This window comes from Columba livia, chromosome 6, assembly GCF_036013475.1.
Source record: "Columba livia isolate bColLiv1 breed racing homer chromosome 6, bColLiv1.pat.W.v2, whole genome shotgun sequence".
Classification (NCBI taxonomy): Eukaryota; Metazoa; Chordata; class Aves; order Columbiformes; family Columbidae; genus Columba; species Columba livia.
The window spans coordinates 22208501-22236495 of record NC_088607.1 but is presented as its reverse complement, the minus strand read 5'-3'; the positions used below and the strand labels follow the sequence as shown (position 1 = coordinate 22236495).

The following is a 27995-nucleotide window of genomic DNA, read 5'->3' as shown; positions in this document are numbered from 1 at the left end:
TTGTACTGGGGATCTGTGATCCTGTTCTGCTCTCTGGTTTTGGTGTGTGGGTTGGGAGTGAGGAGGGTGAGAACACTGATGCATAAACAAATATAAGGGTTGTGTTGTTATTGCAGCTCATAGTGAGGCAGTTGAAGTGTAGTATGACACAAATTAAGCCAATTTGATTCTTGGTTAAAGAGAAGCTAATAACAAATGTGCCTATAAGAATTTTTCCTGATTATTTTAATGCAATTTATGGCTGTAAGTGGTAGATACGCACACAAGGTCAGCTATTGTGCTGCGAAGAGGACAATGTGTTTTAGGGTAGTGAAGTCCTTAGTGCAGTACCAGATGATCTTGGTCAAACCATTAATGGAGCTTCAGCTGCTTCTGGTTGAGCTAAGACTTGTCCCTTGTATGAAAACTTGTGCTTTTTATGGCATTGTGTTTCAGCCTCTGTTTTAGCTGACATTTCCTGTTTTCAGTTCTGCTGACAGACTTCAGTGATATTTCTGTCCTACAGGGATCAACTAAAGAGTTCACCTTCTTTTATGTTGCAAGTAAATAACCTCATGTGATGGGATTTTAAGTCACCATTAGTTGTAGCAGGAAAATAATGAGGGTTATATATCAGCTCTCTAGCTGTATGTCCATATGATTGAATTAGATGAAAGCTGATGACTTTGTATTACAGTCATTTTGGGAATTTTGTTTGGGCAAGTGACCTTCTTCGTTGGGATTCCTTGCATCTGACTGCTGTGTGCAGAGCAAACAAGTGAATAGGAACTCCCTCGTTTGGTTGGTTTGAGTTTACAGGCCAGCACTCATCTCCAGTAACACACACTTGCCATTCTTTCTTGGCCATTGCAAGGGATGGGAAGACACTCTGCACCATGAGGGTGTCTTCCCAAAAGAATTAGAAAAAAAAATCTAGACCACCGAAACTAATGGGAAATAACAAGATCCTCTGTATGTCATCTGTTGTGTTTTCAAACTAAGGGGTGCAGCTTGAGGACTGGCTCCATGAATTGACAGATCCACCCTCAATCCAAACATCTTGGGGTGGTTGTCCTGTGCCTAGAGGGAGGCAACCAATTCCAGGAGCACACTCCCCAGTCTGCTATGCAACCCCAGCATGCAGGCATTCAAAGCATTTCCCATAGGTGATCTTGATGATTTCAACTCCCTGAAGAGACCAGACTTTTTGCCTCCACTTTGATGAACTCTGGCTGCCTTCTCTACATGTCAGGGAGGGTGATGAGGGCGGCTTCTAATCTCTTCTGCAAACCACTGCGGAACACCATAGTGTGTGGCACTGTTGAGGTCCCACAAGAAGGGATACTAGCAGCAGGCAGTGGCTGGCAGATGTAATAATGTGCCAGAGGTGCTGAGAGGTTTGATCTACAGCATATAAAGAACTTTATAAGTTGTGTATTATATGTGTAAGGCTAAGCTGTTTACCCACGTTTTGTGGGGCTTGTTTTTATAATAGCTATAGCAGGCACTGTCAGAAACATTTAGACAGATTTTCAAAGCATCATCAGGTGTTTGAGACCAACAGTCAGCTTCATGGGTCTCAGTTTTGTTGAGATGGTATTTTATACTAATAAAAATAAATACATGAGGGCATTTACAAAAGAGATCACAACTATGACAGTAGGAAGGTAGGCTGTTGCAGTCTGTCAACTTTGTATGTACTATGCCATTGATTTGATGATGTATACTGTGATCTTGCTTCCTAGTAGGCCATTTCTCTTCTTAGGCTGGAGAAAGGACAAAAGGGTTTCCTGGAGAGCTGGGGGCTAGGAGCAAGCTGGGAAGTGGAGGGAGTGTGTTCGGTCTAATGGACAACTGAGGTAGCAGTGGTAGTGCTGGTGTTAAGACATCAATGTGGCATTCTGAGGATTTGTCTGTGAAAGGTCTGAATATATCTGGTGAGAAAGCTTCCTTCTTGATTTCAGTGGAGATCCAGGTGCTAAGGAAAAAGGAAAAGAGATGAAAGAACCAAAGAACCCAGATTACTTGTGTCACATTCTGGATGAACAGCAGGATCCAGTTTCTGTTGCAAATCTTTTAACAGCAAGAAGATGCATCTGTGAAGAAGGAAATATACAAAGCTACAAGACTGAGGTATGTGAGAATCCTTGACATAGCTAAGTAATGCAAACTTGGTCTTTATCTATTTGCTTAATCCTCTATTAGAATTCTTGTTGCTCCTTAGAAAATTCCACCTCTGTCAAGCCATTTCTTTATGCGGGAAAGCATTGTGTTTACAGCTCTGTGAAGAATTATCTTGGGTTTCCTACAGACTTGTAAAGCAGCTGTTTATTTCCTCCAGTTTTAATCTTATGCTTGTAAGAAAAAGTGGTTGGAAGCTTGGAGTTAGGCTAAATTATCTTCCTATTTCTTCAAATCATGGTCACAGAAGCTGGTTCCGATGCTTGTTACTAGTTAACTGTGGTATCCTAACTGACGAGTTTGTTCTGTTATCTCTATAGACAGGCTGCTCTGTTGCCAGGTACTATTAGACTGGAGAAGGGAAGGATCCAGCAAAATAATTTCAACAGTTGTGTTGGTTTAAATATGAGCTTTTTGTGATTGTTCTGTAACTGTGTGTTTTTATTTCCTGTCTATAAAATGTGGCAAATAATTTCTTTTTTTACATCATATATAAAATTATAAGCTCTTTAGGATAGTGACTTTTCAGATCATAAAGCTCAGAGGACCCCACCCCTCATGACTCTTCAGCACACCAATACTGTCACCAATAAAGCGATCCCGTGTCTTCAGCCACAGTCTTGTTATCCAAATCAAGCAAGATGGTCTGAGTCAGCACTTGAAGGGGCCATGTCCTCAATGAGCTCTTGATGTAAAGCAAAGCACTATTCATGCTATTCTTGACATCAGCTAAATACTGTTAGGTGTTTCAGGTTTTCAGTGTTTTGTGGGCACTTTTTTTTTTCCCCAGCCAATTTTATTGCTGCTTCATTGAGTAGTCTGTTACATTAGCAAGTGGAAAAAAAAAAAAGCCTGTTGATCTGTCTGTTCCAGCTCAAGTACTGTTCTGGAAATGCAATTTCTACTGGCATGAATTAACAGGCTTCCAAAAAATAACTGAGTATTACATGGAATATACAGTTCTGTTTTGACATTGCATACATCTAGCATTATATGCTTCTCTAAAAGATAACTGATAAAATTAAAGGAGCTCAGTACAATCTCCAGCTGAAAAAATCCCCACAGCTATTATACAGCATAGCCCTTGGGAAGCTTGGATTTGCATATTTTGGATCGAATTACTTTTCAAAGTTGGAGACCACTTTGGAATTTTGGATCCTCTTTGAGTTTAACATATGATCAAAAGGGCAAATTTGGCATGTAGGTTCCCTGTGTCTACTGGTTCTGAATTTATTGGTAGGAGTTATTCTAAGAAATTATTATAAGAAACAGTTCAAATTTCTGGAAAATAATCTGATGTTAATATAATATTATACAATGAGAACATACGTGAGTGATTCTGTACCAGACCCCTATGTGTCTCCCAGAGGCGAGTTTCTAGGCAGTTGTCTGGAGAGGAAAGTGGGTGTTTTCTGTCATGATACCTGCCTGAAGGAGGTCAGAGTCAATTTTGGTGGGATGTGGAATATCTTCAGTATAAATACCAGTAGTCACTGCAAAGCTGGTTGGGCATGCTGACAGGAGCTGCACAGTTAGGTGTGTGCTGCTGAGCACAAAATTCTTCAGAAAATCAGACAGCCATAGAATGGAAAACTACTAAATAAGTGCACTGTAGAAGACACAAGAGTATAAACCTAATATCTAGTCCTTCCCTTCATTCCTCATTTAATCTTCCCTTAGGGTGAGTACCAGTAAAGTTCAGTTTAAGTCATGAGTCCTAAATTTGTCAAAGCTACTTGAATATTTGATCAGTAAATATAGGTCACCTGGAAGATAGAGATGGTTTATGATGGGCAAGTGAGAGATCATATTGTGTCATACTGTAATGCAGTTCATGGTATTTGAGGCTGACCTTTCTCTTTTGGCAGTGCAGAATATTTTCCAAAATAGGCACAAACCAGTAAGTTCCAATTTGAGAGCTCTCTGAGCGGTGAATCCATTCCTAGCAAGGGTTCAGATTTAAAGCATCCAGCTTTAAGTTGTCTTGAGATGCAACTCTTTATTCTTTCCATGTAAGGAGTGGTGTTATTCTCATGTTGTGAATTAAAATTACCTCGAAAGAATGCTTTTAAAAAATATTTTTGGATTTTTTTTAGAGTTCTGGGTAAATTGTGGTTTTTGTTCCTCCCCAATCATGATTTCATTCCCACCACATGCCCCCAATACCCCCCAGATATTCGGGTATTATTTTAATTATTGTTTGCCTGAAACCTATCTAGCTATGACCCTGGAAATGGTAAATATGACTGATAACTTTACACTGCCAAACTCTGTAATAATTCTTTCTCCTGTCCCAGTTAAGGCTAAAATATGCAACACAGTGGCAAAGGGGAACATCTTGCATGTTTGAGAATTACAGAATGGCAGCTTGGTACACTGGCTTACAGTAGGACTAGGAGTCAACTTCCTTGAAGTAACTGAAAACCAGTGGGGCCAGAGATCCACTTGGTGGCAATCTCTCTGTATGTGATGGTTATAAGGTTTGACATTCTGCATTTGCAGAAAAGGTAACTATGTGCTCAGATAGGCAGCAGTTTGATGCTTTCTACCACATGGAAGACTTATGCACAGGCTACTTCTATGAGATAACTTACAAGCAGAAAGAAGATGGTTTTCATTTTTTATTCACCTTTCAAAAGCACCTTTTAGCTGAAGGGAGTTGTACATTTTGACATTCAGAAAACAGGAAAGCTTTGTTGTCAGTAAAAGAAATTGGAGGACAACATATAAGAGAACTGTCCCATTAGCCAAGTTCAGTCTATTTCTGACTATTCCCTGCATGTGTTTAATCCTTGTCCATGTCTTTTTTGCCCCACGTGCTCTTGTAAATCGGGTGTCCATTAACCACTGAATAATGGGAGCTTTGATCCAGGACTAGAGACTATGGCTGACAAAAAAAATCCTCTCTCTTGATGGCTGGTAGGTAATATAAAACGATGGTAAGGGTACTTACCTGCTTGTCAAAAAAAAAATCTGTGCTGTGGACTCCTACCAGATGTGAATGGAGAATGTCCAGCTTGTTTGGTATGATCCATGTTTGCTATATAAACTCTCAAGACTGCTTATTGTTAGAGGAGTGATGAGTGTAGTGATTACCCTCAAACAGGCTCTGTTAATTTAACAAGAAGAGTTTTCTTCCAAAAGGCACTTAACCAAATAAAAATGATCAAGTTTGAAGTTACAGGACCACTTTTACCATTTACAGCAAATATTTCTTAGTAGCAGAAGGAAGTTTCTACAGCGGTATCAAATTTTATTGCCGGTGTCAGGAATTATATGAATAAACTGGCCTTACGAAGCAAAACCTCAGTAGACAATGTCTTCTGTGAGCTTGTGTTCGTGTCAGTGTCACTGTGTCAGGCAATGGGCGGTAGAAAACTGCCCAGGCTCAGCAAAACCTGAAGACTTGGGTTCCTCATGTGGCCTTGTCTCTGTTACTGTTGCTAAATGGTTTGTTCTGGTAGCACAGTGTGTTACAGGGCACAAAACCAGAGGGATCTCTACTGCTTCCTGGAAATTTTGATAGCCTATACCGTTAACTTTCTAGTGTTTGATTCCTTCTTTTCTACACCGGCTTTTCTTAACCGTTAATTCATTTGCATTCTGCCAAAAGAAGATACGTTCCTCTGGGGAGCTGAGAGAATAATCTAAATATTGTGGTTTTGGCTAGTGTATCAGGGATGCTGGCTCATGCCAGGCTGCTCAGATGGGCATTCTTGGAACTGCAGAGCAGTCCCAAAGGCATACGAAGAGCAGTTGTTATAACAAAAGGCAAAGGGCAGTAGCTAGAGATCTAGAAATGTCTCTCCTCCATGTATTTTTAAGGTAGCGCCAACGCAGAGATCTTGTGAACTGATTTTTATTTTGGATGAAGTAGTGTTTGCGTGTTGGAGGGAGCTTTCTTTATGGCAATGGATGGAGAAAGGCTTTACAGAAGACTTCAGGATGCATCGCAGCAAACCCAGAGTGGCACATTGAGTAAGTCATCACCAGAATTTTTTTATAGTCTTCCTGGAAGACTGTTTCAGTGATCTGCATGTACTGCCCAAAAGGAGCTGGAAACAAGTCTGGGAGGAGTACGTACCTGCGCTGCCCTTCTGCAGGCCCGGTGTGAAGGAGAAGGTTATCTAGAGTAGTTGGTAGTGGCATGAGTTAAGAAAAATCTTGAATTGCCCAAGTTCACAATGTGAGGGAAAGACATACCACAGAAGTAACTTAAGTGGTCATTTGTTCTTGCGTTTCCTTCTGATGTCTTTTACCTTTAAGCTTCCCCTCATCAACCTTAACCCAAAAGGGCAGCTGGAAAGGTATGAGAAAGAAACATAGAAATAAAGGCTAAGCATTGAATATTGAATAGCATTGAATGCTGAATAGCATAGTCTGAAATTTGGGAGGATGCTGTGTTCTTTATAGGTTTATTTTTTATGTCACACCTTACGTAATATTGTACATAATACATAACATCATTTATGTACTGCAGTTTGAGGAAACTCTGGTAATGACTTTACTTATGAGGTACAGGGGTCCTAGAAGTTTGGTTTTTTCCTATTTACCACCTTTCAGAAATCTGTTGAATTCTATTAGAAAAAACTCATACCACTGGTGGATTTTTTTTATCCCCTGCCTCTCTCTTTTCAGAGGGAAAAGTAGCTGGGAGTTACAGCTAGTTACTGATATTCAGAATCTCCTCCTATTCTCAGAAATGTTACTTCCAAACTTGTCATGCAGCATGAATTCCAGCTTGCTGGTGAGCATAAAATTGCCTGGTTCCCCTATAACAGAGAAGATCTTCTGTTTAGTGTTTTGTACTGTTACTAGGCTTTAAAGTGTTTTTCACATATTGATGAGAGACTCTACAGAACCCTAAAATGCCAGTTTTCTTGTTCACTCAAGGTTGAAATGCTTTGTCCTCAATGTGTAGTTGTATGTGGAGAAACTGGGGCAGGGGTGGGGGAAAGAAGGGGGAATGTAGCTGAAGTATTTGCTGTGAATTAAATGTTCTAAATTATACCAAGACTAAGTAATTACTGTCCATTTAAAATTAGAAATGCCATTATTTTTCTAATGCAATCAGTTGGTGAAGCATTGTCTTGCTAAATTTGCTGACGACTGCAGAATAATGTCACAGTATAAAAGCACAAATTAGTGGCTGGCACAACAAAATTGATTTGCAAATTGTATAGATCTGTTGAAAAGCTATAGGAAGATTATTTTTTTTTCCCCAGTTCTGCAGAACATTTTTTCCATTTCTGCAGTGTGACTTAAATTCTTAGGTTTGGGTATTTAATGGACTGATACTGCAGGCATATCTGAGCACAGAAATGTTGCTTTTGGAAGGAAATTGTAGCTGAAATTGGAGAGGTGCTGAACTAAAATAGCTATGGCAGACTAAGAAGGAACAAAAGTACTGAACCTTGGATTTGTTACTGTAGTTTCCACTCCATGAAAATAGATCTGTCTCAGAAACTTAACTACTGTTCTGAATAGACTTCACAATGGATCCCCACAGCTTTAAGCTGGCCTGCATTAAAAGCCTCATATTTTAAGGGAAATCTCTTATTCGTATGCTAAAAGAATGACTTAGCTGTTCAGAGGCTTGAACTCTGCAGAAGAAGCACTGAGAAATATAATCGTTCTGAACATACTCTCTTCTGAGTGTGGATTTCTGCCTGAAAAAGCCTTATGTTTGATCTTAACTATACTAAGTTCAAGTATTCCTCTTATGGTGTCTGAAGACTGCACTTAAATAGTAGAAATTGTGAGGGGGTTATAAATCATAGATATATTTGTCTTTGCCATTGAAATTACAGGTCAGGGTAAAACAATGTTTTGTTCTTGTGACCCAGACAACCAAATGGCATATCGTGTACAAACTTCTGAAAAGGCTCTTTAAGGAGCAGGTAGAGACTGATATGCTTAAATCTTTCAGCTGACAGTATGTCCACGATGGGGCTTGTTGGAGGCATGGTTTTGCAATAACTCATTTGACTGGGCCAGGGTTTCTAGGTAGAGGCTTTCTCAAAATCCTGTCTGGGTCCAGAGGCGGTCACAGAGGAAAACTTTACCTCTGGGGGACTTACTGCTACCATGCTGATAACAGGCGGCCTGAGGAAAAGGTTCAGGGCTAAGTGATAGGACTGGAAAATGAAATTGCTTCCTCCAAAGTTGAGCTGAGCCGAGAGTCAGACTTTGAGGATGTTCAGAGAAGCAGGTTCTGTGGAAGTTTTGGAAAGGTAAAAGTACCAAATGCTTAATATCCTAAATAACTTCTGAATGCTGGTACTCTTCGAAGGCACCTGACTGTGATCTCAAATGATACTTCATTTGGCAGGCTTTGAATCTCTGGAAATCATGTGTGTGTGTTGTCTTCATTCTTCTGTTTCCCTCGCCCACCTATGGGGATCTCTTAAAGTCTGTAGCTGAAGGGATTTTAAGCATTTTCTACTGGTTAGAAACATTCTAGTATATTGGATAGTTGCAGCTGAGCTGTGTAACGATTCCTAAAATGACAGGCAAATTATAATTATGCTACAAATACTAATTATTGGAAAAATGTGACAAGTTCTAATTTTAAGACTTCTAAATATTCAAAACAGCTAAATATTGTTTTTTCAAGACCGAGCTTCAAATTAACTTCACTTTTAATTTAAGCAGTCTTATGAAATTGATTACAATATTTTGGAATGTTATAAATGGTGAGCTTTAATATTTTAAAATACTTCACAGTTGGAAGCCGGTAAAGACATTTGAACAGAGAAAAATAAATATAATTCTTTGAAGGGAGTACACTTGCTGTAAAATATACCCTAAAAAAGATGGGGCACCTTTTATTTTTAAAGAAAGATGCTCATACTAGAACAACTGCTGATGACTGACCTTGACACATCCTTTGCTGTTCCAGGCTCTGTCCCATGCTGCTGGAACCAGGGGCACTGCGGGCAGTGAGCTGGGGCTTCAGCAGGTGGTTGTGAGGTGCAGACAAGCTCTGCCCCCTGATGCCTGTGCAAGAAGAAACAAGTGGGGCAAGTAACAATGGGGACACTCTAGGCACTCAGTGTCACAAATACTGAACCTGTTTGCTTCCTTTAAATTGTGCTTTAATGCATTACTAAAGTTCTGTTTAAAATATTGGGGTTTCATCTTTGTAATTAAAAGCAGCAGCGTGTGAGGACACGAACTCCATGTAATCATCCAACCCAGCAAATGGCACTTTGTACCCCTAAACAAGGAATCAATTAAACATAAATTGGTAGCTTATGCAACTTGTTAAACATGATCTGTAGCACAAATTGGAATATAAACCACGTTGATTAACAATTCAGTTGCAACAGAAACTTTTTATGAAATTGGAATTTAAACTTGCTGAAGAACACAGCCCATGATATTTTGTTAGCTCTCAGCCTTTTTATGTGATATTAGCTGTAACAATAGCTATGTGGGTTTTTTTTCTCCTCCTAACTTGCATTAACACTGGAAGTGGGTTGTTTATGGTTAACTCTGCAGTTGCTCTGGTTGTTCTAGTTGCTAGGGATCCCTCAGTACGAGTGATCACTCCTAAGTTCTGATGTTGCAGGTATTATGTAGGGAATAACAGGCTGCATTTATGTATTTAGTATTTGCATCCAATTGACTTTGATAGTCACAGGCCAACTTCAAGGGAGTGCATATACCTATTTATACTTCTATATATACTGTTCATTTTTAAATGCTATATATACTAAATTCACCAGCTTCCACAACTCAGCTCCTGAATGGGATCTATTAAGAGAGTCTCTCTCTGTGCAGTAACAATTAGCTGATTTAAATGGTGGATGGCAGCATGTGGACCTTACATTTCTAGGACAGTATTTTAAGTCTTGGTGTATTCTCATTGCTCTCACCACTGGGTTTTTTCAGCTCAGTGCATCTGCAAATGAGACATCTATAGCTTTTGAGAGGCTACCCTTATAGTATGCAGAGGTATGTGTTGCTGAAGGTGAAGTCCACATTTATATAGAGTCCACATTTACATCCACCAGCTGGATCATGGTTAGGGGGAGGAAAGGCTGTTCTGCCACTCTCTCTGTAGCCAGGTCTTTTGTTCTTCAGTGCTGTTAGTCCAATATTTCTTGTGCTAAAGTCACTTGAAATAAAGATTTTATTGAGCTGCTAAGATATACAAATAAAATAACTTTGAAGTGACTTGCAAGAGAGAATGTCAAATCCTTGTTCAACTGCAAGTGAAAGGATATAAGACAGGAGTTTTGATCCAGCCTTTAAGTGGGTGTGAAGTCAAGCAGCAAACATCCTTAACCATAACTATGTTCAAAGTTGCTATTTTCAGCAGTTTTGTTGTGGAGAAACCTGAGACTTGGCATGAAAAGATAGAGCAAAATCTTTAAATGATGACTAGACAGCTAATCCAGATAGCTTTTAAAGTCCCTATTAGATTAATAGAAAAGCCTACGTTGTTGAGCTGTTGGTTTGCTCACACTTTAAGCCTTTAGATACCTAGGCATCTAGATGAGGCATCTCTGGATTAACGAGGTCTCTGTGTAGCAACAGCTAACTGATTCCCTCTTTAGCCTTTAGCCTGCTGTTTAACATGTATTTAAAACTGCTCAGTGCTTTTGCTTGGCCAAATATTATACATAGCTGAACTCATTGCTATTAATCAATGCAGAATCATATTTGGTACTGTACTGTTTTGTGCACCCCAGTTCCTCCATCAAACTAAGTCTGATTCCTCCATTTTCAGCATTTTTACAAGTTGTAAGATCTGGCTTCTCACTGCCGTTTTCAATCTGTTCTTCGTTTAGGACTGTTTTGATTTTAACTGTTTATAAGGGCTCTGTGATGTGCATTTTGGCTGTTCTTACCTCTTACTGGAAGCTGAGACTGGAGTATTATAAAAATGTAACTGGTGCATACAGTCTTGGGCTATGTGCCAAAATAAAGAATACTGGGGGGCAGAGGGAGGCAGTAATAACCGGAATGGAAATGGTCACGTTCTCAGAATAAGTGGCTGCAACTTGGCGTAAGTTTGGGAATTGCATCTGTTTATGTTAGCAATGAATTTGGCATAAAGTAATTGCCACTTTTCTTCGATCTAGAATTTAGTTCTGTGGCCCTTCTGAATACAATGTGGAATTCTAATCTTCATCCCGTAATCTTGTTTCCTTTATTTCTCTGAAGTTGATGGATTAAAAAGGTTAGCTGGCTAGGTCAGGAGATTTGGAAAATTATTTGCCTTTTTAAAGGGGCTGAAATCCTGAAGACTCATGAAGTAAAAGCAATTATAGCAAGAGCCTTTAATAAAAACTTTGTAAAATAATGATGATTTTTTAAAAAATTAAAACTGTAGTTAATTGATATGGTGGACAGATGCATCAGTCTCTTTTGAGGTCATTGTTTCACTTAGGACCTGAATCCAGAAAATAAATGGGTTCTGTTATATAAACAATTGAGGCAGTTGAGTCTTTGATTCCGTATGGAAATGCACCAAGACGCGCAGTTTGCAGGAGTGGGACATTGACTTCTTAGTGTATGAAACTGTCGTGGTAAATACCCTTTTAGCATATGGCATCTTACTATTTTCATGGATCTGATAAGATGCATAGCAATAACATTGAGCACTTATGCTACTGGAGTTAGCAAGTCTGGAACAGTTTCTGTTGTGGCACAGTGCTGCTGTATCAGCAGGACAGGAATAAAACCTTTATTTGCCTGCAGGTGGGTTTCTCCTGGTGTGTGGTGGTCAGCGTCGGTCTTTTTGTGTGTGTGTGTGTCTTTTTTAACTGTTCAATTGGCAGCCCAGCTAGTTACCATGCAATAGAAAGAAATATAATTCCTCTAGTGACTAAAAGCTAGAGAATTGTTTCTAGAGTTTATTTATACTTGAATTTTTAGCAGTAGTGGAGTGAGCGGTGGGGGAGGGTGTGGGGAATTACATAACTGTAAAAACAAATATAATTGGAGTGACATTTCTTAAAGTTATGAGCTAGACCAAGGGAAAACTATAGATAAAGAATGGCAGGAAATGTGGACATAACCTGATTCTGTGGGAATCATTTCCATGGCCCTCCCCTTCTGACAGCATGTGAAGGGTTTGGTCCTCAGTGTTAATTACCCCTCAGCTCCATCAAATGAGCCACAGTGATTGCCAGCTGAGGCTCTGACAGCCCATCTGACTTCCAGCTTGCATTTCTGCATATTGTAATAGTTTTGTTGGTGTAGGATATAAGCACATGCATGGCAGAAATAGGAAAACGCCACAACTGTTTTTTTGTTTGCAAGAATAAAGGCTGGCAAACACCTGCAAATCCTGCCCCCCCAACAAACAAGCAGCACCTCCAGCCCACCCCTGACAACCCTTAAACTTTCTTTACTGTTTTTCTATTGGTATTTATCCATGCAAACCTTTGCTTACAAGAATGTTCCTAGAAAGGGAAGACTAAAATCTTTGCAAAAAGTACTTGCATGAATACGTGTGCCTGATTTTGTGTAGTCACTGTGATTTGAGTCATGCAGTGAATCACAAATCAATACCGTATAGGACAGGGAATGAACATGCATGATTGTTGATTGATATAAAACAGCCCCAAGCTGGCTGGCATCAAACTGTCAACTTACTCATGCTATTAGGAGCTCAAATAATCAATAAGGAGCACACTTCTAAATTCAAAACCTGGTCAAATGTTTTTCTACAAAAAAGTGCAGTAAATGTTTGTTGAAGATTTCTGTTGTCATGAATAATTATTTACATGAGGTTTTAAAAAATTTATTAGAACCATGACTTCATAGAAGAGCACACTGAAAAATCCAAAAACAACATTTGCAAATAGCTTTATACTCTCTTATCTTTCCCAGGGCAGTTAACCACTTTTCAGGAATGGTTCCACTGAATTCATCAGGGTCATCTATGCAATACTGAAACTATAATCTCATGCTGAGACTTGGGTAAGAAAGTGTTTCAAATGCTGTAACTGAACACAGGTGTGTAACATGAGGTTGAGACAAACGTTGCAGATGTAAGGGGGTGTGGATCTGCTGTGACGGTTGCATCCTCTATGCTTACTATAATTTATAATTAAACTCTTTCGGTCCTCTCCATACTTTTCACATAAAGCACCTTTTTAACAGTAATAATACAAACTTGCTGCTACTTTGTCATATGATGTTGCTCCCTAACTTTAAGAATTGACCTTACATTCTCTAAAGCTGAATGTGAAGGAGCACAGATGTCTGTCTTTACCTGGTCATAAAATGTCTGTGCCCAAGAGTGATGCAAAAGTTCTGGGAAAAAAATCTTTCTTACCTGCTTCATTGAAATTCCCTGAATCTCATTTGCTAGCACCTTTCTGCAGCTATGAATAAGAAGCCTAAAAAGAGGGTCATATTGTACTTAACTGCAGATGCAAACATGATTTCACAAAAGACAGCCTGTGAAAAATCAGTCTTTTTTGTACAGGTAGGTGTAAATTCACCAGAAGAAATTATGTGGGAGGCTAGGAAGTCCAAATGCTTCCTATAGTACTACCTAATGTACACAAACCGTTGGTGACATAACACCTTTACAGTCACCTTACCACATTACTTGGGCATCATTGAAGTGTCTGGATCCAGCCTTGCCTACGGTTTTGCAGTGTTGATCTTCTTTCAGTCACCTTGCACAAGTATGGGCAACTGTGTAAGATGATATGAATGTTGCCTGGTAACCTCGATGCACAAAATAACACTCAGAATGTTCTCTACAAGGATTACTTCCTTAAGGCTTACTAGACTCAAGGAACACTTAAAATGCATATTTCAAAAATACATGACTACATTAATGTGCTTACTCATTCTTGAACTTCTAATACGAGGTAACACTGAGATGCTGATAACATTGAGAATGGCCTCATTATCTACAATATGCCACTCAGACTGGCTCAGCGCTAGTAGCCACTGTATTGTTATCTGGGATAAGGGTAAAATTATGGCCATTTTTAATTTTACCTTCTATTTGCAAAAGATGTTAAGTCAGTGCTATTGATGTGAATGTTCCACTGCTGTCCTGTAGAATTCGCACAGTGAAAGAAAACTTCATTCTTGGTTTTTTTTAATGTTTCAAGTGGCAATTCCTTTGCCTGTTAAATGTGTTTCTGAGCATTTGAAACACTGAAAAATTATTCAAGAGTAAAATCCTGAATACAAAACACCTTAGATCATCAGGTGCCTTTGGTCTAGCAAGCCATGATTATTCTTCAAGAAGAAAATTGTCTTAAACATTTTGCCTTTGCTGAGTTATTGAGACCTGGCAAGTCATGTGTAATTGTGTTAAATTACACTTGAGGTGAAGCTTCTAAGCTGCCCATGGTGACTAGTTTAATTTTCTAAAAGTGCAAACCAACTGAAAACCAATTACTGATCTGATGAAGACACAACTGAGGATGCAAAAGCTTAAGGAGAAAGTTTGAAAGGCAAGTGATGACTAGGCAAGGTCACTGTATTAAAAAAAAAAAGGCACAACTATAACAGTACTCTGTGCATGGGGATATGCAGTCAGTAATGTTTTCTAATATAATGCTGTTATCAGGCACTGAATTTATCATATTTGTAGCCATTCCACATCCTGCAGGGGGAATTATGGAGGTGGAGTCTCTGAAATAGGGCAGAATTTAGTTTCTATCTTCCTCAAGCAGCTGAATCTATCTCCTGATTAAAAAAAAAAAAAAAGTTGCTTTTCAGATATCCGTTGGGGTTCCTAGTAACTGCTATTAAAAGTATAACAAGCTGAACATGGCTTTCTCAGTAAGACTCTGACATTTTCTAAATTAGGCACAAATTTGATGCAATTTGAATAATGAAATATGCTTGGGGTTCATGGTTTTAGCTGAAGTCGGCAGAGTGAAATATCTCACAAAGCAAAAACAATCTAAGTAGCTCAGGCTAAAGCACAGACAGACAGTTGTGGCAAGTGGAAGTCACCAAATTTCAGCTAGAAATTATAGGTAAACTGCTAATATTGTGGATGAACGAACAATTGCAAACATGTGCCTAGAATGCAGTGGACCTTATGTATTTTGACTTCCTTATATCAAGACTGGCTCTCACTATAAGGTTTTTGAATGGTTGATTTATTGTCTTCCCTCATCTTAACAGGGAGTGCATGGTATTCTCATGTGGCAGTCATGGAACACCAACCCCTGGAAAAAAGTGTCACTATTGGCATTAAGGGGGTGGGGGAAGGTCAATCCCTGAAAGACGGAATGTTGGATCATGGGATACCAAAGTAGTATTATGGCTTGGCTCTGGTAATTTTTGTTTGCCTAAGTTGATGCTAAGCCATGGGAAACTGTGCATTAGTCTTCTCCTTCAGCTTGGTGGTCTGTCCCTAGCTGCCTAGCCTGTGGCCTTCTGCAGATACAGATGTTCTGTAGTTTGAAGTACAGGAACTTAGCACACATTTGGAGACTGCTTAGTGTTCTTCTGTGACTTACAAACACACTGGGAGTCTTGGCTGCAAACTGTCGATAGTGGTTTGTAACCAAAGCACAGACCAGAGGGGTCAGAGTCCTAAAAGGAGGAATGTTATGGCCTGTTGGGAGTCCTCACATGGGGGAAGCTGTCTGGGCAAGGCAAACTCAGCGCCTGCCTCAGGCTGCACTGTAGTTGGGTTCAGACACACATTATAGAAAGGATATGGTACTTTATAGAGATAGGTTTTCTTTCTCTGGCTCCAGTGGGAGCAGGCTGAACGCTCTGATAAGGATGCTGAGCTGACTTTTAGCCTTCTCAAGCAATGGATTCTGCCTCTTACCTTCACTCAGACCCTTTGGACAAGTTCAGCCTGTTAGAACTGGAGATTACATTTAAGCTACTGAAAGTAAGGTCTTTGCCTGCAGTCACTGTGTTTTGCCTGCAATGAATAGCAGTCCTGCACAGGGCACAAATCCATTTTTGCCCTGCCTTCTCTGAAACAAGATTACCTTTGTTTCAATGTAGAGTGAATAATCTGGCCCTTTTAAATACCTGTTGGTAACATGGGCTGTTTCCCTTGCCAGTACTTTCAGCATCTTTAGCACTGTGTGCCATTTTCCAAATGCCACGCACATGGATCTATTAATGTACCAAGATGATAAATTTACTTAGGGAACTATTTTCAGCCCAGATCACAGTGCTGCTTTTATATGCTGATGGGCTTCTGTATTTCTTTGCCTACATTCCTGCATGTTTCTGGTTCTTATTTATTTTTCTAATGCTAGTTTCCTCTCATTAATCACTCTAAAACTATACAGAAGTGATTTTCTCATATTACAAGAAATCTCTTACTGGGCATGGACCTTATGTTACTTCCTGAATATATTATGTCTTAATTAGGCTATATATTAAATAGCAAAATACTTGATTAGATCACTTTCTATTTCTGTCTGGCAAACTAGTATCTGGAAGCTTAACCCTAGAGACTGATTCTGGCTAATCATATGGCGCATAAATCATGAGTGGCCTCAATGCAAGTGGTTCTGTAATACCTCAGTCTCTCAGTACTGATAGGACTCTCAATTTAACACCTGGGTTTTAAGTATGAAAAGACAGAAATATGTAAGGTAGATACATTTGTCTCCTTACCAAGCGAAAAAATGAGCTATCTAGCTCTGATTTTTGGGAACCTGGTCTGAGACTAAAATAAGATTGGGCATTTTTAGAATTAGGTGACTGAAATACACAAAGCAATCCCTGCAGCAGGAATATGTGTTGGTTATAATTAAGCATCACCTATAGGTGTGTGGGGGAAGAGGACTGAAATGGGTGATATAAGAGCAAGTTCCTCCCACACAGCATCACCTAAATGGGGTGAGCCTTGCTGCACTGCAGTGCTTTTTGCATATTTTCTGTTTCTGAGGACCCAAAAAGTGGTCAGGAAACAAGTGAGTGCCCAGAAGGAGGGGGATTATAGGGCAAGAATCTAAGGCATACTGATCACAGTTGCTAAATCTGTGTCAGTCTGTAAGGTTTGGGACAATTGTGTGTTGGGAGGTCAGTCACTGGAATTTCAGGAACCAGCCCTTGTTGAAGAGGAAAGTGATTTCTTATGCCAAATTGCATTTTCTGGTTATTACTCATTCATCCCTGTTTCAGGTTCATGAGGACAATTTGGGGGAGTAAAGCTACATTACTTTTAAAATGCATGTTCTTGTTTTGAAAGAGCAGATCTTTTGAAAGGGGGAAGGATCAATTTCATTCCCTGCACAAAGCCTTCTGCACTGCTTTGGTTTGTACCTGCCAGCTCTGTGTACAGCTATTGAGTAGGCTCAGTACAGCTTTCAGGAGCAGAGAATAAACACTTCCAACAATTCACTTAGAAGCCTGTCTGCTCAATTGGAGCCACCTCCCCCCTTGGTTGTGTTTATGAAAACGTTGTTTAAATGAGGAAAACAAGAGAAGAGCAAACAGATTCCTCGACCCACCCAGTGCAGCACAGCCACTCCTGCTGTGTGGGATCCATCACATGACAGAGAGATGCTTCTGGGAACTGTTATTTTAAATTATTGGCAGCACATCATTGGGTGGGACTGCTCTATCTTGTATCTTCTTACATTCTCCTAGTAGCTACTTTTCCTGTTTTATATATCTTCCTGCTCTGGCTGTATCTGCTATAACAACATAATTCTTGTTTGTCCTCTGTGTGACATTTTTCATATGCTTTGGATGAGAGTTGTTCTCTGGATGATGTGCCAAAGACTAGTCACCAAATCTGACACTTGTAAGTGTCTGGGGCCCCAGTGAGGAAATAGTCATCCCCAAATGGCATGGATGGCTTTGGACACTGTATTAACACACCTGCATGGGCCAGAGGCAGTCTGTGCCCAGATGCATAAAGAGGCAGTGTTATTCCAAAAGCCTTCCTGTGCAAGGCACGATAAATATCATTGTGCGTCCTTGCTCCCTGGTACAGCAGTGCAGCCAGAACTTCAGTCAGGCTGCAGGTTCCTGCTCTGCATTTTACAGCAGCTTGCGCAGGTTCCAGCAGGTCCTGCCTCAGAATATCCTGTTCCATTCGCTAGACAGAAACCTCCTTCCCTTTTATTGTTTGGGACAGTGGTTGTGCCTAGGGAGAGGTAGTGGCAATGAAGTGATAAAGCATATGTAAGCCCTCACATTGTGTTTTTTCACAGTCTTGCTGTTTTGAATAGTAGCTAATGATATTTGCAAAGCTTCTTGCTGTTAAACGGGGTTGTTCCATTCCAGTAAGGGAGACCCTTTGATTCTTGCTGGGTGTTCAGAAACAATGGACCAGTCACAAAAGGATTTTGCTTTAGCAGTTGTTTCTGTTGGCTAGCCCTTCTCCTGATAACATCTCCTCCTGCTGTGTACAAAGAGTGCTTGAGCCGAGGGCTTTAATGTCTTGCATGGTCAAGGTTTTGTTTAAAGGGGTGTAGTAGTTTATTTTTGGAAGGAACTGGGGAGCGGCCACATAGCATTGAACTCTCCTATCCTGTTTATCACCTTCAGGCCCAGCCTTTCTCTCAAAATGGGTTTTCAAGATGCGACACTGTGCTTAACTACAAGATAAGATTTGGCAATCAGTTTTCTGCTTTTGGCAAAGTATTCTTTGGCACAGCAGTCTGAAAATTGAAATTGCTTGCGGATAAACTACTTATGCTAATTCACACCTAGAATAATACCAGACACTAGTGGAGTTCCTTTACAAGTGACTTTGCTCTCTTTTCTCCATGTGTTGTTTTAAATCTGCTGGGTTGTGGCTGCCGAAGCCACCATGGAAAGGCTGATTAAGTCAAAGAAGGGCTAATCCACACCTTAGCTGAAAAGACTTTTAAAAAACTCAAATGCTTGAGTTTTCTTGCCTTATGGATCTTGTCCTGTTTAGTGTTTTGCTTGTGCTCTTGGCAGAATCCTGCACAGGGCTTTTTCTGCATTGCAGGCAATATAAGAGAAGAAAGTAGAGGGAAAATTGCTACTTAAGAGAGCTCTCTAAGCTAGATGGAAGGATAACAGCAACCATAATTTGCAGAGACTTGGAGTTCAAAATAATCTAATTTAGCTGTCTGAGAAGTATAGTTTTGCTAGACTTCCAGCAGTGTGCTCCAGCAGCATGACTAGAACATTCCACCAGGAACTCTGCTGTGCCTAAAGCATCACTTGAACAGTTTCTTGAATGAATGCTGATAGGCAAAGCTGCAACAGCCCAGGTGTTTAGATCTGTCGACTTTAATGAGACTTAAGCACTTTCTTCTCAAGTTGAATTGGTGTCTTACTACTCCAGTACTTCCTAAGCAGCTGGATGCAAGTCAAGAGAACTAAGAAAATTCAAATTGAGCAATGTCCCACAACCTGTCTTGGTTAAGGGCAGATGTTGAATATTCATATTGGAGTGATGGGTAGGATATAAGGAGTACAAAAGACTGTAGTGTGTTCCCTGTTGCTGTAAATGCGTCTTTAAAAGCATTACCAAAATCCTCTGCCTATCACTTTGACTAATTAATAGAAATGTGCAAGCCTTTTTTGTTTTGAATGTCATCCAGCCTAAGTTAACAGGGCTCCTCTTTGTACAGGCATATCTGCAAATGCTTGTCTACAGGGTTTGAAATGGGCCTTCCAATTTTAGAAAAAATTCATGAGTGTTTTAATCATATTCTGCTTCCCTTCTGCAGAAGATCTTGGCATATGCATTTGAAATGGTAGTGGAGCTTAGAGCTCTGTGCCAGCCACTGTAACAGTGAACAGATGTTATCGAGTGAGGTTCTGAATTAATTGGAAACACCAGCTCCCTGAAAGACTTGCATCCTGCAAGACTGCTTTCTCAAATGTAATTAAGTGCTGAATGCAAATGGGAAGAATAGTGTTGAGGATAAGGTTAGGGGTGCAGAGAACAACAGTAGTTTCCAAGTTTTGTGGCAAACTGTGCTAAACTTCACTCAGCAAAATTTTGCACCTTGCTCTAAAGTTACATGGATGGTTGCTGACCTTGTTATTCCAGAAGGTGGGAACAAAGGAATTGTTGCTGTCCGGGCCTTGTGAACTTTGCCAGCTGCATTTCCTATAGCAGGAGCTGAGGAAGGAACAGCTGCAATTGTCTTACGTGACAAAAGGATTCCCTCTCACAGGAGAAATCCCCTGCTGAGTGGATTCACTGAATTTTAAGCCTGCTTAGCACAGTGTCAGGCATAAGGCAGCTGTAACAGAAATGGGGCTGTTAAAGATAATACTAGATATAGAACAGCTGATTTATGAGAAGTGTTATTAGAATACCTTTTTTGATGGTCCCCTCTCATGGATTTTGGTGCATAGTTCTTGTGCACCCCATTAAGCGCTGTATATGTGGCTTGCAGTTCTCTCTAGTTAGCACAGTTAATCCACAACCGTGAGGTTTCTAGGCCTTGTAAGTAGTATCATCTCTGACAGTAATGCTCTACTGTTCCCCAGAAAGGATTTATCCTCCTGAGTATTGAGCACTGTATGATACTGTACCTCTTCCTGAAACTGTTATTCTAACTGTAAACAGTCTCTTTCAATAGCTTAATATATCGCCTTTGTTAGATCCTGTGTGACCGTCTTATTCCTAACAGTGGCATAAGTAGCATTCCATGTGGGCTACATAGGTATTTCACCTTAGTCTCTCCTTCCATGAATCGCAGTGATCTCTTCTTTATTAAAAATAAATAATATTGACTGGATCTGCTTCACAAAGAATTAGTGAGAGAGATTAGTGGCAGAAACTAAATGCAGAGGCAGTTGGTGTCTTTTCAAGAGGTCAGTTTGGGTTGTTAGAAATGAGAAGCCTCTATCAGTACCCCTACATCCTTGCTCTTTGGGTACAGATCTTTGGACTTTTAAATGTTTAGCAGAGGCTTGACAGTATGTTAACAACAACTGTAATGAAAATAGAATAATTATGTATGTTGGAAAACATTTTAACAAGTCTGCAGATTCTAGAAGACTGATCAGAGCAACAGAAATGGGATGTGCTAAGTGTTGCAATTTTATTGTGTGTTTTGAACAGCTAACATTTTAATGAATGTTTGAATACAGGTCACGTGGATAAAAATTATCAACAAATTACAGTTCCTTTTAATAAAATACAATACTGTGGCATCTGTCCCAGCCAACACTGCAGCGGTTCCCTTTCCTGCTGGAGGTCATCTTGTTCCTTGAACAGTAGTTACTTAAGCATGTTTCCTGATAGTTTGCTTGGAAAAAAACTCAGTGCAAGCACATAATTTAATGTGTTATTAAACTGCAATGTGATGCCTACACATTTTCTGGTATTTAATTCCTATAAGCTTTTGTTATGAAACACTTTGTAATGAAAATCAACACGTGTTAGATCAGAGGTTTCCAAACAGACTTTTGCTGTGACAGCGCATGTGGCTACAGCGAGTGCATGGTAGCTGAAGTCCTGACAACAGCACTAGTAGGTGATTGGAACTGTGCTGGCCTTGCGCAATGTTTCTGGTGGCTTCATTTGAGAGATGCTGTGCCAGGCGTGGTCCACTTGAAGATCTTTAGGGCAGTAATCTTCATCCCATCTTTTGTCCTGTGAATTACGGAAGAGAAATGTGCATGGGGCAAAGGGACTTGCCTAAAACCAGACTGCAAGCCAGTAACAACAGGGAAATACAATACATGATGGTGGGAGGACTGAGGTGAATCACCTTTCCTGCTAGCTTATCTGCAAGACCCTTTATGACTGGGAGGGAGCAGATGGGATTGCTACCAAAACACTGACTGCCCCATTACCCAGGCCAGACAACTTCAACAGAATGAGGCAATGTTGGGCTACCACTGCTGCAGGGACACATAGGAACAGTTTAGGCAATCTTCCCTGCATGCCCATTTGAAAGAAAGGTGGGTATTGTTGCTGAAGGCTTTATTTGGGCTGCATCTGTGCTGGCAAAATAGAAAGTTATGTTTCTGTTTTAAAATGGCCCAGCGAGGACTCCAGGTGTTCTTATCACCGTGGTATCTAACATTATTTTGGTATCAGTGTTGCTAAAGGCAACACAGGAAAGATTGCCTGTGGTTTGAACTCTTGTTGACCAGACCCAGGGTCATCTTTGCTGGGGAAAGTAATTCTCTGCAGCCTTCTGGGACACAGTGCAATAGGAAGAGATTTGATCTCTGTAATTCCCATAAAAGACACTTGGCTGACACCTCTTTGTCAATGCTAGCAGTGATTTACTGCTTTGAAAGCCTCAGATGATTTTAAATTGAGATTGGATATGCTCATTGGCAAAATTATATAAACTGTAGTGGCAAAGTTCATGCCATCTATGACGTTTGTTACTGCTGAAGTTGTTCATGTGTGGACAGATTTCTAGAGGATCTATAAATAGCACAGCTTTCAATGGGATAGAGCTGGTTTACACTCCCCAAGGATTTGGTTCTTTTTGTCTGGAAGACACTGGGCTATGAGGCTTCTGTCAGAGAGAGGGTCTCTGTCTATGGCAGCAGTGTTGAATGGAATACTAGAAGCTAAGCAGTCACCTAATAGGTCCTTGGGTAGCTACGATAAGCATTCACTAAGAGGAGAACCCTAAATTTGCCGGACCAGGACTGTCTGCTCACATGCACTCTGACCTTCACTGTGCAGCCTCCCCTCCAGAACTGATGCTGCAGCATCAGCATCACACTGGTGATGCACTGATTTGGGAGACAAGTTTCTCTGCTGGTTCTGAAAGAGATTTCTGTAGTTCATTCAAGTGCTGCTGCTCTCACCCAGGTAGTGAAACTCACAGAGACTTGTTACAAATGCAAGTTTGCAAAGTGTGGTTTGTTTTTTTTTTTCCTCCATAGCTTGCAGTTGGACAACAAATTTTCTTGTTAGGTGCTGCACTGAGCGTGGATCAGCGCAAAGTAAACAGATTGGTACTTGATCTGCTCTTCATTGCAATTACTCTTTAAGGAAGTTTGTGCTTATTGTGAGTTATGACAGCTAGAAGCAATTACTCTTTCATCTGTACAGTCCAGTCTTTAGGTGGTGTTTGGAATATAAAAGCATGTACATAACAACTACCTCACCCTGAAACAAGACTTTAGTTTAGATATTTATCTTTCCCACTCCTATTGTATTTGAGAGACTTACAGTCTTTATGTAGCAATTATCTGAGTGAAAACAAGGTGTGCATCTGGGAGATAGGGGTGTGTGGTAATAGGTTACTGGATGACTTTGCCTTTGATATATAACTTTACCATTAATTTCAAACATGAGTAGATGAAAATAGGTTAGTACTGGAACTTCCTAGCTTTTTCTCAGCACTTGCCATGAGTCAGGAGGTGGTTTTGTGAGACATACACTCTGCTTTGTGATCAAATGGCATTTCTGGAGAAACTTCGATATTCTTATTCTACAGCTTTGTGCGATGTGACATGAAGGCTGTGGCAAGGACACCCTGCACTCTGGCACCACCAGCCAGGGCTCTCGTTGCTGCCTTCAGCAAAATTGCTAACAGGAATTATTTGCTGAAGTAAGTTTTAGCAGCTGCCTTGAAACAGAAGGATCTGTGAACACAACACTGTGTGAGATCGCGCGCTATCTCTAGAGGGGTGAGGGGAAGAAAAAGCGTCCACCCAAGCATTGCAAAGAAGGAATAAATCTGAACAACCACTATGCAGAGGCAGAAGTTGAGTCAAGGAAGGGCCTTCTCTATTGTCACCCAAAAGGCAGTGGCAGATCAGCTTCATGTCCCCATTCCGTGTCAGCTGAGCTGAACCCATCTTTGGCTTGTTTTAAGTCTATTTAGTTGCATAATCAGGGAGACCAAAATACTGTTGAGCTCCAACTAAGAAATTCGTCTTTGTCAGAGGAACTAAATAAATAAATGAGAGAAATTGCTGAAGAAGGCTCTGCTGATGTTAGAGTTGGAAAAAAAGAAAACCAACAGCAACATTTGAATGAATCCTCACCCCTGATATAGTTAAATTGAAATTCATATAACTTAAAAGCTGTTTTCAAAAATGCTGCATACTGCAGACTCTCAGCACTTGTGAAGAAAAAAGTACAGGCCCAAGAAAATTCAAATTGGGCACCTGCAATCAGCAATCCCTTCAAGCAATTTTTACTCTATTTACTGCTGTCTTCTCTAGTCTTCCTGCTTTTCCTTACATAGTACAGCTCTGTTCTTCCATGCTACTGCATTCCTAATGTCATATAAAAAATGCTACAGGACGTGTTCATACCTCACCATGTATAATTTGTTTGACATTAATGTCACTGAGATGCTTGATTTGTGCGTTCAGAGTGTCAGCTTTAAATAAACATCTCTCATTTTAAGACTTTCTACAAAGTTGTGAGTGCTATAAAAGACCTCACTCACCAACACTGATTTTTTGGAAACTACAGCCATTGAATTATCCTGATATGCAGTTGTTAAAAAATAGATCCCACTAAGTGTAATGCTTTTTGCAAAATAAAAAATTATAACCACATTTGGTTACAGTTCACACTCTGCCTGCATATGCTCAGACTAACCAGAGCCTGCATGTTTAGAGGTTTATGATCAGATGTCAGGAGATAGTTGTTGCAGCTCTGCTACTTAATGACTGAGCTTTGAACAATTCTCACCTTTCTCTTCAAGGTCTTCCTCATTTGTCAGTAAGAATAATTAACAGAATCTTACATTATGTGTGATTACAATAAAAAACATTTGAAAGTTGACATGCTGTTAGAGGCTCTAAGTTTTGAGGGGCAGAACTAAGTAGCCCTGCATTTTTATTTTGGTAATAGGAATCTAAAGCATTGGCAACTTCTGAGAGAGACAGATCTGATAAGAGATCTGATAAGAGAACATAAAAAGAAGCCTACAAGTGATAGATCACTCGCTTCTTCTGTGCTTGACCCTGCACTGTGTGAAACGTCCTACCCTCTCCCTCTAAAGCAAAAAGACCTCTCTATTGGTGTAAAAAATAAAAACCTCTTGACAAGTAGCAAAGCCATCCCTCTGTGCTGAGTGCTTCACAGACACCCTGATGCAGTTGCAAGAGTATGTGGGAGTGTTTGTCAGAAATGCCAATGCAATACATTGCATAGATCTCATTTTTATAGAAATAATCACATGGAGCAGAAAGCAAAACTATTCTATTTAGGGGAGTTTGCAGGTAGATACAAAATGGCTTCTGTCAGAATAAAGGAAGTGCTGTTACATAGAGAAGCACCAGGAGAAAGCCTATTTAAGGAGTCTAAGCAGTGGAGGAAAGCAAACACACCTTTTGTTATAGAAGTAAACAGGAAAAAAGAAAGATGAAAGAGGGCACTTATATAAAAGCGATCAAGATGCTATCCATTATTTGGCAATTGCATGGCTGTTTCCACTATAGGGAGGAAAAAAGGAAGCATTCACTGTTTGAAATTTTCTCTTGAGATCAGGTCATTATTACTTAGGTTCATGAAAGCTATGAGTACCGAGAAATAGGGGCAGGGAAGACAGATGGACTTATATTTTCAGGCCCCAAGGACCTACAGGATCTTCCTTCACTGGATCAGGAAGGAGCAAATAGTGTATGTGCCCCCAGGCTCCAAAGATGATGTGTTTATTCTGATTGCTACATGAGTGTTGATTACACACGGTCCTAACAGAAGCTCAGTACTTCCTTATTTCCACCCCAATAAAGTCCTTTAATCATTGTTTCCCCTGTAGCAGCAGATCAAGTAGTAAGGAAAAGAAGGTATTATGACACAGGAAAATCAGGCATTCTGTCAAACAGAAAGAGCAACAGCTTCTCCTCAGTAAATTATGATTGCCACAAGCTGATCACTCTGTGGCATAAAAGCCAAAGCAAACCCTGCCAGCATGTGACAGGCAGAGCAGAGGGAAACTGAAGACTAGGAAGGGCTTGCAGAGCTTTGAAGGAAAATATTTGTTCCACATGGCTTCTAGTCTCTTGAAGATTTTCCTTAACGGTGTTCCACTAGATGTGGTTATTTCTGTACTGGGCTATTGGTTCACACTGTGAAGTTTAGTATAGAGGATGGAAGCGAGACATGTATTTCAGAGTTTGATGTGAAAATGCTGGTGCTGGGAGACTTTAGTTATATTGTGGCATGTTCACAAACACTGTTAAATAGCATTCAGCCGACAGCACTTTTGGGTATGCTAAACTTAACAAGTTGACAAAAAGGAGAATACACACCAGAACTACAATCAGTGTTGTCAAAGTTGACCAAAACTACATTAGCTGTCCCAGCATCTCTGAATGCTCCAGCAAGATCATTTTAATGTATTTACAAAAATAGCATCATTCGTGGAAAAGGGGAGACTGAATAATATCTATTTGCTTTCTGGCCACTGATGTATCATTTGGGATACTAATGTGGATGCAGAGTAAGACAAACTTGCCGAGCTAGAAGGCAGAGTACATTTAGCCTTCAGATTCAAGAGAGTTACAAATTGCCTTCATACACAATTATTTTGTTAGTGGACAATTCAATTTTATTTAAACTTCCATTGGATAATCACGGTAATGTGTAAATATGGTGATGTAAAAGAATTTGGTTAGGAGATTAAGCAGCAATAGTTTCAAAAAGAATGATAATTTTCTGATTTACTGATGAGCATTAACAGAATAGAAGAAAGCAGATATATGAATTTATTAGTGTAGTCTTATCTGTTGTTAGAAACATTAAATAGGACATAAAGGACATTGTCATCATGCTGCATAACACCTACTAAATGTAGTCCTGCTAGTGACAGCCCCACCTTTTTCATGGCCTTTGGATAGATACACACTCCACAGCTATATCCTGACCTTTTCATGGAGTCACAGAACTGGTTTGCCAAGACTCTTCAGGTTGGTTTAGATGGCCTTAGTTCCTCCTCTCTGTCAGGGATAGACCAAGAAAGCGGCATTTGAATTTTGTAAGCTTTCAGCGAGATTTGGATCAGGATTTTGTAGACCTTATGAACCATGACTTCAGCTGCTTTTTGGTCCCAGTAAACTTGCCCTCAAATGATTCCTGGATTTTGTAGTCTGCAATTGGAAAAAGTATTAGCCACGTCCAAACTCCTCTCTGACACAAACTCAAAATAGCTGAGGGAGGGGTAATAGTAGCTAATGTTTAAATTTACTCCATGAATACATGGATTGCATTAGAAGTTCTGGCCTTGTTCCAGCTTGTGTGTGAACCTTGCACAGCATTTGTGAAGTGCTCGGCATCAGTTTGGACACACCAAGTGGAACAGGGATCTCGAGCCTTTCCCGCCTTCCTGCTCTGTCCCCTGAATCCGTGAGAGCAGCCTGTGGCTCAGCACCCTCCTGGGGGGCTCCTGCTTCCTCCCACTCGCAACAGACCGACACAATGATCTGTACCTCATCTCACACATTAAATTGCTGAAGTTATGGTTGGTTATAAGTAACAACACCAGATACCTGCTAGTGCAAGAGTCCTTCTTACCAAGTCACTAATGATTAGGCACTCATTCTCTTCTTTGATTGAGTTTGTGTTTGTGTTGGATTTGTTTTTTTTCAGGTAACGGTGTATGGTGTATATTTTTTCAAACACAGTGAGCTTGTTTGAAGTTTCCCTTTGAACTGTAACACTCCGCTCAGTCTCTAAACAGTCATTTTCTGAAATCAGCTACATGCCCAGAAGCAGAATCTTTGTCTTGCAAAGACAGAACTGGTTCTGTAGCTTAGTGTAATACTGAGACCAGACAGTGAGTGGCTCCTAAAACTAATATTTTTTGCTTGGATACTTGCCTTCAATACATGATATTAAGGAAGGTGTGAAATGTCTCTTTGCCTTTCTAGAGACCTAAGACTGTAATCAATGCATAGGGGTTTCCACCCTCCCTCCTCCTTTCTCTGCTGATATACAGAGAAATTGAGCATTGGCTTGCTAGATCTTCAATAATACTTTG

General features: G+C 40.1%; 1 protein-coding gene across 4 annotated transcripts in view; it reads left to right on the top strand.

Annotated features, from left to right (window-relative positions):
- SORBS1 (sorbin and SH3 domain containing 1) overlaps nucleotides 1-27995 on the top strand; it is a 247795-nt gene that overhangs the window by 27725 nt on the left and 192075 nt on the right. For 3 of the 4 annotated variants that reach the window (XM_065068424.1, XM_065068417.1, XM_065068418.1), the window contains exon 3: nucleotides 1944-2112. The gene's annotated coding sequence lies outside the window, so the exon portion shown is untranslated. Of the gene's footprint in view, nucleotides 1-1940; nucleotides 2113-27995 lie in introns of those variants that run through there. The other variant, XM_065068419.1, reaches the window with a different exon arrangement.